General features: G+C 45.1%; 1 long non-coding RNA gene across 1 annotated transcript; it reads left to right on the forward strand.

Moving 5' to 3' along the window:
• Positions 1-7,497: 7,497 nt before the first annotated feature.
• Positions 7,498-13,551, forward strand: LOC132234064 (uncharacterized). The gene is made up of 3 exons (XR_009452865.1): positions 7,498-7,790; positions 12,505-12,651; positions 12,963-13,551. It is a non-coding gene; the product is annotated as an uncharacterized LOC132234064 (long non-coding RNA).
• The last annotated feature ends 1,798 nt before the right edge of the window (positions 13,552-15,349 follow it).

Consider the following 15,349-nt stretch of genomic DNA (forward strand, 5'->3'; position numbering starts at 1 on the left):
TCTGTAAAAAGTCAATAAAATATATATAAAAAAGGTAAATATTCATTTATCGTACAGTTAAGGCAGACGCTCTATCCACTGAGTCAAGGCAGGCAGGGCAACATGTGGCCCCTTTTCACCCACAATGCAAAGCTTATGTATTTACACCTTTTATGTTATCCTATTGCATTCCATTTCATTTTATTCACCGATGTCTCCCCCAATAAATTCAATTCCAAAAAATAAAAATGAAAAGAAACAAAAAGAGAAAATGATTTCTCCATTGTTGCCCCGTGAATACTCGCCAGGTTTAGGGTTTTAGAGATCCCCTGGATTGAGGTTTTAAGGGTCCAGGGTTGCAAAAAGTGTTCCAGGTACATCCTCTCGGTCCTCTGTCAGGCCCCACCCCCGAAAAAAACTTTTCCAATCCCCCTTCCGCTGCCAGGCCGTGTGCGTGAGTGGGGCCTTCCTGGGCAAACCCCAGATGGTGGCTGCCCCGCCACTCTGCCCCTCCCCATGCCACGGCCCCAGCCAACAGGGTCCCACTGGAGAGGTGGGGGCGGGGAGGAGATCGGCCACCCTTGCCCCCTGCCACCCTCCTCCCCCCAAAGACACACACAGAGTGCAGCGGGGAACCCCACCCAGGCCGGGCCCACGGCCCGGAGCCTCCCTACTGACCTTCTCACTGGTGTTCGCACGCCATCTGGCGGCTGTTTTTATATGGTCTTTCCCTTGCTGCTGGGTGGCTGGCTGGCTGGGTGGGTCCTGGAACTAAGTTCATTCTGGACACCTCTTGCTACTCCGGTGCCACTGGTGGGCCTGGTGTGTGAGTGTGTGTGTGTGTGGGGGGGGGGGTAGGGTGGGGGTGGTGGTTGGGGGGGCAGGTAGAGGCGAAGGGGAGAGGGAGGGACCCCGAGATAAACTCCCCTGTCTTCCTGTTTCTTAAAAGAGGGATGCCCTAGTCAGAGCCACTACAGATCCTTTGGGTTTTCAGGTCAATGGACTGGCCTGGCCCGCATACCCCCCATGTCCTGTACTGCCAGGTTTTCTTGCAGATATGCCTTCACCTGAAGAGTTCTTCACCTTTGTTGAAAAAAAAAAAAGCCAAAAAAAATAGAGAAAGAAATAAAAAGAAATAAGATGACATAAACAAAGGAGCAGATGGACCCCAGGCCTTCCCCATCCCCTGCAAGCCCCCAGCCAACAAACAGAACTCCAGCTGCTCTCCTACTACTGCATGCCCTTGCCAGAGTCACTCACTGTCTTATAAATACGTTGGGGGCCGCTCAGTGACTGACTCCTGTCCTCCCTCCCCCCCCGCCCCCCCGCCCGGGCCTCTGGCACAATTCCGTGCCCGGAACCAACCCGATCTTCTCTTTTCCCTCCTTAAGTGACTATGCCACCACTGCAAAGTGGCCAGATGGCAAAAAAGACTCCAACTGGACGTAAAGATCGAGGGGGGTGGGGATGGGGGGAGAGATGACGAGTTCAAACGGGGACTCGTTTTATGCACTTCAGGCAGGAAGCCAGCCGAGAGGCAGAGGAATCTGTAGGAACAGGCCTCCCTCATCTCTCCTTTCGCCTCCCCGCCTACTTAGTGGCTTTCCCACAATTGTCTCTCTCCTTTCAACCCAGTATGAAAAAGTGTGGATGTTTTGCCACCTCTCCGGCTCTTCCGAGTTCTCCTTAGGAGTGCTCCCCTTGTCACATCAGACACTTGAGGGAAAGAAAACTTTGCCCTCATGTCTCCCTGGCCACCCCCGCCCTCCTGTGTGTCAGGTGAATTTTTCAGGGCCACCTCCTCCACAAACCCTAAGAAGGTGGTGGTAAGATTTTGGCCTCGGTGACATTTTCCTCTCTGGCATCTTAGAATGCTACCAGTGACTTCCAAGTGTTTTCAAACACTTTTGCACCATTTCCTGCCATTTGGAAGTGAATTTCAAGTGGTTTCCCAAACTGTTGTACAGTGTCCTGCACTTTAGAAGTGATTCCCAAGTGTTGCCCAACACTGTCCTACACTGTTTCCTGAGCTAGGTCAGTGATTTTGACGTGCTTGCAAACAATTTTAGATAGTTTCCAGCCATTTAGACATGAATTCCAAGTGGTGTCAAACACTGTTCTACAGTGTGCTGCTTTATATAGCAGTGATTTCCAAGTTTTTTCGAACACTATCACTCTGTTTCCTGCCATTTAGAAGTGAATGCCAAGTGTTTTCACACACCGTTCTACACTGATTCCTGATTTTTTAAACCTATTTTATTTTTTATTTATTTATTTTTAAATATATCTTATTGATTTTTTTACAGAGAGGAAGGGAGAGAGATAGAGAGTTAGAAACATCGGTGAGAGAGAAACGTCGATCAGCTGCCTCCTGCACACCTCCTACTGGGGAACTGCCTGCAACCCAGGTACATGACCCTGACCGGAATCGAACCTGGGACCTTTCAGTTCATAGGCCGACGCTCTATCCACTGAGCCAAACCGGTTTCGGCTGATTCCTGATCTTTTAAAAAATATATTTTCATTGATTTCAGAGAGGGAGGGAGGCAGGGAAGGATTGGGAGAAAGAGAGAGAGAAACATCAGTGATGAGAGAGAATCATGGATCGATTGGCTCCCTCTTGCACACCCCATCACCCCATACTGGGGATCGAGCCCACAACCCAGGCATGTGCCCTTGACTGGAATCAAACCTGTGACCCTTCAGTCCGCAGGTTGACGCACTATCCACCGAGCCAAACCGGCTAGGGCTACTTTTGTTTGTTTGTTTGTTTTGTTTTTTAAAGAGGATGTGGAAGGGAGTGGGAGGGAGGGAAGGAGGGAGAGATAGAGACAGACAGACAGACAGAGAGAGAGAGAGAGAGAGAGAGAGAGAGAGAGAGTTGTTGTTCCAGTTGTTTATTCATTCTTCGGTAGCCTTTTATTTTATTTATTTATTTTTAAAATATATTTTATTGATTTTTCACAGAGAGGAAGGGAGAGAGATAGAGAGTTAGAAACATCGATGAGAGAGAAACATCGATCAGCTGCCTTCTGCACATCTCCTACTGAGGATGTACCCGCAACCGAGGTACATGCCCTTGACTGGAATCAAACCCAGGACCCTTCAGTCCACAGGCTGATGCTCTATCCACTGAGCCAAACCGGTTTTGGTGCCTTTTAAAAATAGATGTTTTTGCCCTAGCATTCCGATGAGGTTTCCCCACTTGAACAATGGATGTGGTATGTATGTATGTATTCAGATGATATTTTCTTGAGTTGTCCACTTTAATAACCTGTATGTTTTTTGTTGGGTTTTTTTGTTTAGTTCCATACAAAGATTCCTATTTATTCATATCTGATTTATTCATTTTTTATTTTATTTTAAAACCTGTATGGTTTTTTTTAAAATATATTTTTACTGATTTCAGAGCGGAAGGAAGAGAGAGAGAGAGATGGAAACATCAATGATGAGAATCATTGATCGGCTGCCTCCTGCATGCCCCCTACTGAAGATTGAGCCTCCAACCCAGGTATGTGCCCTTGACCGGAATCGAACCTGGGACCCTTCAGTCTGCAGGCTGACGCTTTATCCACTGAGCCAAACCAGGTAGGGCCCTTATGGTTTTATGAACTGGTGTCTCCCCAATAATTTCAACGAGAGAGAGAGAGAGATGAGACGATCTGATCTGTGAGTACTGCCTCATTTAGGTTTCAGCTCCCAGGCGGCAAAAAAGGTTTTGTGCCCTAACTGGTTTGGCTCAGTGGATGGAGAGTTGGCCTGCGGACTGGAGGGGTGGGGGTGGGGGTGGGGGTGGGGTTCCCAGGTTCGATTCCAGTCAAGGGCATGTACCTTGGTTTTGGGCACATCTCCAGTAGGAGGTGTGCAGGAGGCAGCTGATTGATGTTTCTGTCTCGTAGATGTTTCTAACTCTTTATCCCTCTCCCTTCCTCTCTGTAAAAAATCAATAAAATATTTAATAAAATGTTTTTTTTATGTCCTCCAGGAAGGGAGAGAGGGAGAGAGGGAGAGAAGGAGAATGGGAGGCAGGCGCTGGAAGTCTTTGGCCTGTGGGGTGTTGGGGATGGGTGGGTGGGTGGTGGTGGTGGTGGTGTGGGACTCCGGGGAAGTCTTTCACTTTTGAATGGCCAGGCCAGCCCCCATGTTTGTTCTGGCGATCCTCTGAAAAATAGTTTCCTAGCACCCCCCCCCCGCCCCTGTGTTCGGTGGTACCATGCCGTCCCAGAGGGGGCTGGGGGTGGGGGCCCCCTCTGTCCCTTTCCCTTCCTCTCTGTAAAAAATCAATGCAATATATAAAAAAGATAAATATTCATTTATCCTACAGTTAAAAAAAAAAAAAGAAATGTGATCTTAGAGGCATAGATAGACAATAGGCTCAGATACCAGTTAGCTCAAAGGTGATCTCTCTCAGGGAAGATACAGGGCCTAGGGCATGACTGCCTACTATAAACTCATTTCTACTTTAAAAAGATTTTTTTTTTAATTTTCAGAACTTCATGGGTGGTCACTTTAGGTGTCTGAGTTTGCAAGGCCAGGCCAGGCCTCCCCGGACTGGGTCAGGTTAGCATGTGGGCGCCCCCTCCTTTTTTTTTTTAATTCTTTTTTTTTTTTAATGTATTTTTGTCTGTCAAGAGCAGCTCCTCCTGCTGAAAAAGGTTTTTCCCCCCATTTAAACATTCCTATCCTATCTAATATAAGGATAATATGCAAATTAACCATCACTCCATCACAAAGATGGCGGTTGCCCATAGCCACAAGATGGTGCCACCCAGTCCCCTCAGCCCCACCAGAGTCCCCCAGTCCTGAGGGGAGAGCCACTGAGAGCAGGCAGCGTGAGCAGCCTGGCGGAATGCTTGCTTTGTTGCCATGGCGATGAGGCAAGCATTCCGCCCCAGCTGCGGAGGGTCTCTGGGCAGTGTGCGTGCACAGAGCACTTGGGGCAAGATGCTTGCATCATTGCTGTGGCGACAAGGCAAGTGTCCTGCCCCAGCCACAGAGAGCCTCTGGGCCATGGAGAGCCTCTGGGCAGCAGGCACAGACTGGCCAGGCCCCGCAGAGAGCAGAGAACCATGGAGAGTGGGCCTAAGCCGTCAGGGCTCCCAGGTTGGAGAGGGTTCCCATGAAGGCTCCCAGATTGGAGAGAGTGCAGTTGGGCTGAGGGACCCTGCCGGGGTCCAACCCCAGCAGGTCCAGGGGTTCCCAAAGGCGTAGACGGAGTCGGCGAAGAAGGAATGTCACAGAGGCAGCGTTCAGTTGATCAGCAGCCTAGCCAGGATCTCCAGCCAAGTTCTGGTCTCGATCTCCAGAGAGGTTCTGGTTAGGATCTCCAGAGAGGTTCTGTCCAGGTTCTCCAGTCATGTTCAGTCACCAGGTTCTAGTCAGGCTCTCCTGCCAATCTCCGCAGTCAGGTTCAGTCCAGGATCTTTTGCCATGCTCTCTCGCCAGGCTCCGCCTCCAGGCTCCGAGGCCAGTCCCTGTCCAGGATCCTCCGGCATGCTCTCGCCATTGAAGTTCTTCTGTCTCTAGAGAACGTTCTGTGTATGTTCTGTGCCTAGACTCTGTCTCTCTTGGTCCTGTCTTCCAAGCCCTGTCTCCTTAGTTCTGTGTTCTGAGTTCTGAGTGTTTCTGTCTTTTTTTTTTTTTAAATTAAATCTTTATTGTTCAGATTATTACATTTGTTCCTCTTTTTTCCCCCCCATAACTCCCCTCCTCCCAGTTCCCGCCCCACCCTCCGCCCTCACTCCCCACCCACTGTCCTCATCCATAGGTGCACGATTTTTGTCCAGTCTCTTCCCACATCTCCCACACCCCTTTCCCCCCCAAGAATAGTCAGTCCATTCCCTTTCTATGTCCCTGATTCTATTATAATCAACAGTTCATTCTGTTCATCAGATTATTTATTCACTTGATTCTTAGATTCACTTGTTGATAGATGCATATTTGTTGTTCATAATTTGTATCTTTACCTTTTTCTTCCTCTTCCTCTTCTTAAAGGATACCTTTCAGCATTTCATATAATCCTGGTTTGGTGGTGATGAACTCCTTTAGCTTTTCCTTATCTGTGAAGCTCTTTATCTGACCTTCAATTCTGAATGATAGCTTTGCTGGATAAAGTAATCTTGGTTGTAGGTTCTTGGTATTCATCACTTTGAATATTTCTTGCCACTCCCTTCTGGCCTGCAAAGTTTCTGTTGAGAAATCAGCTGACAGTCGTATGGGTATTCCCTTGTAGGTAACTGAGTTTCTTTCTCTTGCTGTTTTTAAGATTCTCTCTTTATCTTTTGCTCTTGGCATTTTAATTGTGATGTGTCTTGGTGTGGTCCTCTTTGGATTCCTTTTGTTAGGTTAGGTGGCTCAGGAGGCGGCGCAAGAAATAGAGAGTCCAGTGAATCAGAAAAGAAAGGAAAGGAAAAGGTTTATTTCGGTGTCCCAGGGAGACCCAGGTACCCCAAGGACAGGGCAAGTGGATTCACACCAACAGGGAGGGGGGAGCTTTTTTTATACTCCAGTTGGGTGAGGGGCAGGGACATGAGCTGAGAAATTCTCTGCCGCAGGGGATGGGCAGGGGTATTCAGAAAGAAGTCAGTATCTGTGTGGGGGTATGTGGATTAAGTAAGAAGAAGCCAGTATCTGTGTCTGGCACGTTGATCTGTCAGAAATTCCAGGGGAAGTCCATTGTCTCATCACATGTTTGCATGTATCTGATCCTGGGCTCTCTCCGACCTAACAACGATAGATTAGTCTTTAGAGATATTTGGTGGTAAAGTGAAGGAGAAAGGTAAATTACTTTGAGCATGATTGTAGGCTTAGGGGAAGGAGAAAACTAAGCAACCGTTGAGTGGCAGGAGGTCCCAAAGTCAATGGGGTGGGGTAGAGAAGTCTCCAGAGAAGATTGTTTTAAAGGTGTCTGCTCTTCTAAGCGAGGTCCACAGACGGGTAGCATCAGCAGCACCTGGGAACTTGCTAGAGATGCAAAATCTCAGGGCAAATTGCAGGTGTAATGAAGCAGAATCCACATTTTAACAAGATCCCCAGGTGATCATAGCTTGTAACCCTCACAACAAGCGGTGAGATGGGCATTACTGCTCCCGTTTTTACCAATAATGAGACTAAGGCTTCAAGAAGTTGCCTGAGATAGCACAGCTGATTAGCAGCTGAGCCAACACTCAATCCCAGCACTTTCTGACTCCAATGCTCCTTTCAAAAGGTAGAAAAGGAAGTTCAGAGGAGTTTTTGCTTTCACTTCATTCAGAATTGTTTCAGATGCTAGAACGCCACCAGCGATCAATCACAGACCTGCAGCTCTAGTGCCGCCTCTGTGTTTGCTGGGACTGGGAAGCTCCCATCCCTCTCTGAGCCCTTGGCTTACTCGCCAGAAATCACCTCGGCAGGGTTGAACTTCACTTCCCAGCTAACCCTGCGGCTTCCTATCACGAGAGGAATGAGGAGAACCTAGCTGCTCTCTCTTCTGGAGTGGAGGGTCCCAGGAGAGGCGGGACACGTCCCAGCACGGCGTAAAGGGCGCGCGGCATCCTGGGATATGTAGTCTGGCTGGAACCAGAGCGCCCCCTCAAATGAATGGGGTCGGAGCTGATAGTGAACTACAGCTCCTCTGGCCGGGAGCGTTGGTGGCGGCGCCGGGCAAGAGCGGTGCTCCGGAAGGGACTAAGTTCTGTGCCACCGCCAAGGTAGTGGTCTAGGCGGGCGCTTTCTCCGCGCGCGCGCTCCCCTTCCCCGCGCCCGCTCTTTGCGGTGGGCTTGGTGTTCGCTGGCTGCTGCAGTAACGTGATCTTCCTGGAGCTCCTGGTCAGGTGAGTGCCCCCCTAGGTTTCCAGGGCTGCACCGAGAAAGCCAGAGGGGCGTCCGCAAGCGTCGTGGGGTCGGCTCTGCGCTCCTGGAACCCTGAGAGTCCACTCCTTCATCCTGCGCTCCGCCCGCTGTCCCACCAAATAGTTTCACAGCATTGCTCGCAGAAACACTTGGGGTGTTGTTGACATCACCCCCTTTCCACACACCGGGGGATTGAATCCGAGGAGATTTCTCACGTGACTGGCCTCGGGTTGGCAGGAGCTTGTGGCAGACCCCAGGGTTCCTTTAGCTCTTTTCTGGGGTAATAATGCCATGTTTGGCTAAAGCAAAGCTTTTCGACTTATAATGCAGTCTGGTTTTGCACACACTGCAAAGAAAGTGCCATGTGTATTAAAGTGCCTCCAAAGCATTTGTTTTGCTATCCTTACAGATCAGATGGCCATGAGGACTTCGCTCAAACATTACCTCTCAATGATATAGGTGAATCAGTTCTTATTTATGTATATGGTCCGTCTGATTGACCTAAGAGAGCATTTCTAGCTTTAAGATATTAGTCTTTAAATTGGGAGGCATGTATTTTGAGACCTAACTTTCTAAATTAAGATTGGGGGAGTGGATAAAAACAGCTGTGGTACATTTATACAGTGGAATACTACTTGGCTGTAAAAAAGAAGAAAATCTGACCTTTTGCAACAGCATGGATGGACCTGGGGAGTATTATGCTAAGTCAAATGAGCCAGTCAGAGAAAGACAAATACCATATGATCTCAGGTATATGTGGAATATAATCAACACAAGCATAGGTACATAACAGATTGACAGCTGTCAGAGGGGAGGAGAGTTGAGGGCTGGGTGAAAAAAGGTGAAGGGATTAAGAAAAAAAATATATATATATGGCACATAGGCAGGAACAACAGTATGGTGATAGCCAGGTGGAAAGGAGGGGTTGGGAGGTAGAAGTGGGCAAAGAAGAGGTAAGTGGGAACAGAAATATACTTGACTTTGGGTGGTGAGTGCAGGATGCAGGTGATGTTTTTATTGAGTTGTACACTTGAAACCTGTATGGTTTTATTAACCAGTGTCACCCCAATAAATTCAATTAAAAAAGAAAAAAAGAATGGGGGTGCCAAATGGAAGCTTCCAGTGGTGAGCAGGAGGTACTACACACAGATGTCAAATTTTAATGTTGCACACCTGAAACTTATGCAATGTTAGCTAAAAGAAAGAACGAAAGAAAGAAAGAGAAAGAGAAGAAAAGAAAAGAAAAAAGAGAAGAAAAGAAGAAAAGAAAAGGAAGTAAAGAAAAGAATGGCTTCACCAAAGGGAAACTAGGATGGCATGCAAATAATGTTGAGTAATAATGTGCAACGTTCAGTGGGTGCAAACTGTTACAGAAAAAGCACCAGGTGTCCTGAAAAAGGCTCAGGACTGAAAAATCTCGAAATTATGAACTTCATTCTTGGCTCTGTCATACCCAGGTTGGGTGACCTTTTCAAATCATTTCGCTTCTCTGGACCTCCTCCTCCTGCTTTAAAAATGCTATTTATGGTGCTATCTACCATCATGTTTCTGAGTCCACACGTTATCTCCATTGACCCTCAGGACAATATGTGTCCAGTATAGGTCAAGAATTATAATGTCTGTTTTACTGAAAATGGAACAGTTCCCAAGAAGTTAGATCGTCTTTTACTTCTTGTAAGTGGCAGAGACAAAACTGGAATCCAGGGTATCTAAACTCCTAGTCCAGTGGTTCTCAACCTGTGGGTTGCAAACAATGAAAATACATCCTGCATATCAGATATTTACGTTACGATTCATAACAGTAGCAAAATTACTGACGTAGCAATGAAAATAATTTTACGGTTGGGGGTCACCACAACGTGAGGAACTGTATTAAAGAGTCGCGGCATTAGGAAGGTTGAGAACCTGTTAATTTTGAACTTGAGCAGCCTATAGGTTTTGGTCACCCAGTTTCTCATGTGGTGCTCACTAAAAATGTATTTTATTTTCCTGATACCATTGATTAAGCCATTCTGAAGCAACCAGTTTATTTAAGGTAAACTCTGTGTGGGGTTAATTTTTGCAGTTACTGAGCTTGAAATTTTGCTATGCAGACAGTGTTGATAAAGATCTGTCATTTGTCACTCTTTTCTTTTTAAAGGATAAAGTACTTAAAAAAAAGAATAGTTTATTGATTTTTAGAGAGGGAGGAAGAGAGAGAGGAACATCGATATGAAAGTGCAACATCGATCAGCTGCCTCCTGCACGCTCCCCACAGGGGGTCCAGCCCAAAACCTGGGTATGTGTCTTGACCTCAAATCTGACCGGTAGCCTTGTGGTGCACAGGAGGAGGCCCAATGAACTGAGCCACACTGGGCAGAGCCATTTGTCGTTCTTGAGAGTAGGTGGCGAGGGATATAGCAATGTATCCTGCTGTAAGCTGGTACATTTCAAAGGAAGGTTACTTTGGAAATCATTTTTTTAAATGATTTCTGTTCTTTTCCTTTTTTTAAAAAATTTATCTTTATAGTTGAAAGTATTATACACGTCCCCCTTTTTTCCACATTGACCCCCACCCCAGGCCTTCACTGCACTATTGTCTGTGTCCATGGGTTATGCAGATATGCATAGAAGTTCTTTGGTTCATCTCTTCCCACCCTCCACCCCCTCTAACACCCTGCCTTCCCTCTGAGATTTGTCGATTCGTTCCATGCTTCTATGCCTCTGGATTTGTTTTGTTCATCAGTTTATTTTGTTCATTACATTCCACATATGAGTGAGATCATGTGATGCTTGCCTTTCTCTGACTGGCTTATTTGGCTTAGTATAATACTCTCCAGGTCCCTCCATGCTATACCAAAGGGTAAGACATCTTTCTTTTTTACTGCTGCATAGTATTCCATGGTATAAATGTACCACAGCTTTTTTGATCCACTCATCTAACTTGGGCTGTTTCCAGATCTTCGCTATTGTAAATTGTACTGCTCTGAACATAGGGGTACATACATTCTTTCTGACTGGTGTTTCAGGTTTCTTGGGATATATTCCTAGAAGTGGGATCACTGGGTCAAATGGCAGTTCCATTTTTAATTTTTTGAGTATACTCCATACCATTTTCCACAGTGGCTACACCAGTCTGCATTCCCACCAGCAGTGTCCTAGGGTTCCCTTTTCTCCACGGCCTCATCAGCACTTGTCCTTTGTTGATTTGTTAATGATAGCTATTCTGAAAGGTGTGAGGTGCTACCTCATTGTTGTTTTAATTTGCATCTCTCTGTTGATTAGTGACTGAGCATTTTTTCATGTGTCTCTTAGCCAGCTTTATGTCCTCTTTGGAAAAGTGTCTATTTAGGTCTTTGCCCATTTTTTAATTGGATTGTTTGGAAGCAATCTATGAATTTAATGCAATTCCTTTAAAATACTAATGGCATATTTCACTGATCTAGAACAAATATTCCAAAATCTATATGGAACCAAAAAAGACCATGAATAGCTGCAGCAATCGTGAGAAAGAAGGACAAAGTGGTAGGGATCACAATACAAGATATCGAGTTATACTACAAAGCCACTGTGCCTCAAAACAGCCTGGTCCTGGCACAAGAACGGGCATATAGATTAATGGAACAGAACAGAGAACCCAGAAATCGACCCAAGCCATTATGCTCAATTAATAGTTGACAAAGGAGGCAAGAGCATATAATGGAGTAAAGATAGTTTCTTCAATAAGTGGTGTTGGGAAAATTGGACAAATACATGCAAAAAAATGAAACTAGGCCACCAACTTACACCATACACAAGAATGAAGTCAAAATGGATAAAAGACTTAAATGTAAGTCATGAAACCATAAAAATTCTGCAAGAAACCATAGGCAGCAAGATATTAGATACCTCTCGTAACATGTTTGCTGATAGATGTCCTAAGCCTTAGGCAAGGGAAACAAAGGAGAAAATAAACAAATGGGACTGCATCAAATAAAAAGCTTCTGCACAGCAAAAGAAATCACCAACAAATGAAACAGGAGCCCACTGCATGGGAGAACATATTTGCCACAGATATATATGGTAAGGGGTTAATTTTCAAAATATTTAAAGGACTCATACAACTTAACAAATGGAAATTGATTTTAAAAAATAAAAATGTGATAAAATCAGGCCAGCCAAATAAAGATCAGAGAAGAATATTGTCACATTTGTGTTGAATATGCCATTAAATTAAATCTTCTGAAAGGTTGTGTGACGTCAGTTACGCTAGCAGCTGAAGGTCCTCTTTACTAGTTATGAGCACTCGGCTAAATTACTTGATCTCCCTAGTCTGTTTGCTCAACAGTAAAAGTGGGGTGGGGAGGTGATGGCTCTACCTGCCTCAAGTGGATTTGAAGGAGATTCACCTGCAAAGTCTAAAGCACATTCAGGCTTCCCCTCCCCTCTAACAGCTTTTATTTCAGTGCAGGTCTGCCTTGTTTTATGGGTTTGTTCCTGAGAAGTTGTGCATAAATCTAACTTTACGGAATGTTTTCATGCATTATGGAAGCTTCTATTTAGAATGCTCTGAATAATGTGTAAATAAATCGTCATTCATTTATGCCTTTTGTAAACTGAGATTTCTGCATACAGCAGTGGGCTTTCGTAAGGAGAGGGGTACATATATCTGTACTTTATACTTACAAAATACTAAGCTTTCTCCCACCCTAAGAACCAGTTTTTGCCCCTATACAGGAGTGAAGGCAAAGTCCCTGGATATGAGTCTTTGACTGACTGTAGTCTTGGAGATTCCTGCTCAGGAGGATATAGAAATGTTTCTAGGAGACCTGAGCATGAGCTGTATAGGCTGACCAGGATCCTGAATGAAGTCCTCTTGGTTACGTAAGTGAAGATCTCAAAAAGGACATCTGACTGACCAACTTCCTACAGTTCACTAGGAAGGTTGTGTCATAGTTCCAGGAAGAGTATATCAGAGTGGTCCTTCGTGATGGCCTGGAAGAGTGAAATAAGGCTTGACATTCTTCTCTGTGAGGTATATTGCTAAATGTATGTGATTCATGGGACATGAAAACTGAGAGGACAGTGGGTAATGGAAATCTATCTCCCTGTTACTCTGAACTGTCAATAGAACAGGTCATAGTGGCCTTTATCTCAGTCTTTTGTGTCTTTTTCTTTTGTCCCTCACTATTCAGGAAGCATCCAGGATGCGGGAACATTGTGACATTTGCACCATTTTTATTTATTGCTGTGGAAGGCTTCCTCTTTGAAGCCAATTTGGGGAGGAAGCAGCCAGCTATCCCAATAAGGTATGTACATTGAAGTCTCTTTTAGCCTTGTTTGTCTTAAAATAACATTGCCTAAAAATCCAGAAACACCAGTCAGAAAGAATATATCCACCCCTATGTTCATAGCAGTGCAATTTACACTAGCTAAGATTTGTAAACAGCCCCAGTGCCCATCAGCGAGATGAGCAGATAAAAAGGCTGTGGTACCTTTACACACTGGAATGCTACACAGCTGTAAGAAAAGAAAGAACTCACCATTTGCAACAGTGGGCATGAACCTGGAGCGTATTATGCTAATCTGAATAAGCCAGTCAGAGAAAGATAAGTATCACATTATCTCACGCATTTGTGGAACCTAATGAACAAAATAAACCGATCCAGAGGCATAAAAGCATGCAACAGGCTGACAAACTTCAGAGGGAAAGGGGGGGTGAGGGGTGGAAGGGGAAGATTCTCTGGGGAACTTATATGCATTTATGTATAACCCAAGAACACAGACAATAGGGTGGAAAAGCCTGGGAGAGGTGGGTAATGGGTGGAGGGGGTCAATGGGGAAAAAACACATACAGGACATCTGTAATACTTTCAACGATAAAGAGAAATTTTTAAAAAATTAAGAGCTTTTCTGGTACTTATATAAAAGGAATATGAGATCCATTTATAAGATTTGTATCAAAGACATTAGTAGAGTTGATATTCATTTTCTGAATTTAATATGTTGTGAAACTCCAGGAGCCTATATTTAGAATAAAATTCCTGCCACAACAACACTTTAAATAACTGTGATAGAGACAACAGTATATGTGTGTGTGTGTGTGTGTGTGTGTGTGTGTGTGGTAGGTGGTCAGTTAAAGGCCTAGTGTGATCACCAATTTTTTAAATAGTTATGTACGCTATCCTCATGTTATCACATATGGTAAGAGTGGTCTCATTGTTCCTTTTAAGAAATGAATGGCTTTTGGAAATAGAGGTGGTAGTTGCACAATATTGAGAATGTACTAAATGCCCCTAAATTGTTCACTTTAAAATGGTTGATTTTATGCTATGGGAATTTCACCTCAATTAAAAGAAAGTGATTGGCAAGCTAAGGCAAAATTATTGATTCCAGACCTCTGTGCATTAGTCCATATTTACATAATTGTACTCATGGGGCCAAATAGCAGTTCTTATAATAAACAGTGTATCGAAAACTCAGTATTCTTGCTGTCAGAGACTTGAAATAAATATATAATTCATCCAATTGTGAGTATGTAATAGGATAGTGTCACTTAATCTCTCTGAGGGGGTCCTTCTGGTATGAATGTATTCGGGGACTGGTTAAGGCTCGTCCTTGTTGGTATTACTTTGCAGTATTCCTGAGTAAGCTTACTATAGAAAATCTAGCTGAATTGTGTTATTAATATCATATTTAAAATTCCCAAATGTGATGCTAAGTATTCTGAACACATTTTTGTTTGTTTCTGTTGGCTTTCATAGCTGCATAAAATCCTTTGCTCTCAAGACCAGCATGTACATCACGGGAGCTCCAGCATTTTTCATTTCTTTGACCCTTTCTCTCTTTCCATTCTGGCTGCCTGTGTAGTTCAGGAACATATTCCCTTTCCTCTTAACTTTCATAGTAGTTCTAGAGGCCCAGTGCACAACATGCGTGCATTCGGGAGGTGGGGGAAGAGATCCTTCAGCCCAGTCTGTGCCCTTTAGCAGTCTGGGAGCTCCTCAGGGGCCTAAGCTGGCAGCTGGACATCCTTAGCGCTGCTGCGGAGGTGGGAGAGGCTCCCACCACCCCTGCTGTGCTTGCCATCTGTGAGCCTGGCTTCTGGCTGAGCGGCGCTCCCCCTGTGGGAGTGCAGTGACCACCAGGGGGCAGCTCCTGCGTTGAGTGCCTGCCCCCTGGTGGTCAGTGCGCATCATAGCAACCGGTCATTCCATTGTTTGGTCAATTTGCATATTACCCTTTTATTATATAGGATCCTTTCTGCACGGCCTTCCACCTGTCACCTCCTCATCCCCTGTGTCAACTTCTTACCTTTATAGCAGGGGTCCTCAAACTTTTTAAACAGGGGGCCAGTTCACCGTCCCTCAGACCATTGGAGGGTCGGACTATAGTTTAAAAAAAACTGTGAACAAATTCCTACGCACACTGCACATATCTTATTTTGAAGTAAAAAAAAAAACCAAAACGGGAACAAATACAATATTTGTATTTGCATGTGGCCCGCGGGCCGTAGTTTGAGGACCCCTGCTTTATAGCATGGCTCCCTCTCTCACAAGTGCTCAGGGGTCACCATTAGGGT

Source organism: Myotis daubentonii, chromosome 5, assembly GCF_963259705.1.
Source record: "Myotis daubentonii chromosome 5, mMyoDau2.1, whole genome shotgun sequence".
Classification (NCBI taxonomy): Eukaryota; Metazoa; Chordata; class Mammalia; order Chiroptera; family Vespertilionidae; genus Myotis; species Myotis daubentonii.